The sequence below is a fragment of the Orycteropus afer genome, unplaced genomic scaffold (genome assembly GCF_000298275.1).
Source record: "Orycteropus afer afer isolate SDZICR_OR568_19922 unplaced genomic scaffold, OryAfe1.0 scaffold00689, whole genome shotgun sequence".
Taxonomy (NCBI): Eukaryota; Metazoa; Chordata; class Mammalia; order Tubulidentata; family Orycteropodidae; genus Orycteropus; species Orycteropus afer.
In genome coordinates, this window is record NW_006922276.1 from 1,084,155 (window position 1) to 1,085,321 (window position 1,167).

Here is a 1,167-nt window from a genome sequence, read left to right on the forward strand (position 1 = left end):
TTGAACCGCCAGCCTTCTGGTTAGCAGTCAAGTGCCTTAGGCACTATGCTACCAGAGCTCCTATTTAATCTATAAGCTGAGCAAATAATCTGAGAAGCTGAACTATATGAAGAAGAATGTGGCATCAGGATTGGAGGCAGAATCATTAATAACCTGTGATACGCTGAGGACACAACTTAGCTTGTTGAAAGTGAGGATGACTTAAAGCACTTACTGATGAAGATTAAATAATACACTCTGCAGTATGGATTGCATCTTAATGTAAAGAAAACAAAAATCCTCGTAACTCTATATAAGCAGCATCACAATAAATAGAGAAAAGATTGAAGTTGTCAAAGACTTCACATTGTTTGTTTCTACAATTGATGCCAATGGAAGCAGCAGTCAGGACACCAGGCGATGTACAGCACTGGGAAAATCAGCTACAAAGGACCTCTTTCAAGTGCTAAAGAGCAAAGATATTTCCTTGAGGACTAAGGTGCTCCTGACACAAGCCATGGTAGTTCAGTTGCCTTGTATGCATGTGAGAGCTGGACAATGAATAAGGAAGACCGAAGAAGAACTGATGCTTTTGAGTTGTGGTGCTGACAAAGAGTGCTGAGAGTACCATGGATTGCTAAGAGATCTAACAAATCGTCCAGGGGGAAGTGCAGCCAGAATGCTCCTTGGAGGTGAGAATGGCTGGACTTCGTCTCACATACTTTGGTCATGTTGTCAGAAGGGACCATTCCCTGGAAAAGGCTATCATGCTAGGTAAAGTGGACAGTCAGTGAAAAAGCGGAAGGCCCTCAATGAGATGGGCTGACACAGTGGCTGTGGCGATGGGCTCAAGTATAGCAAGGATTGTGGAGCTGGCGTGGTACCAGGCAGCGTTTCATTTTGCTGTGCATAGGGTTGCTATGAGTCAGAAGTGACTTGATGGCACCTTACAACAACAATAATTATCACCCCATGGCACAGTTCTACTCTCTGACACATGCTATCACCATGAGTCAAAGTTGACTCCGTTGCAATGTGTTTGGTTGTACTGTTTTAAAAATACATTTAGTTAAGTTACACCTAGTTCAATTTTTCCACAGGCTATAAAAATATTCATCTATGGGGCTTCTGGGAAGATGGAGGAATAGGCAGAGAAGCTACACAGACCCTCTTCAACAAAGAAAAGAG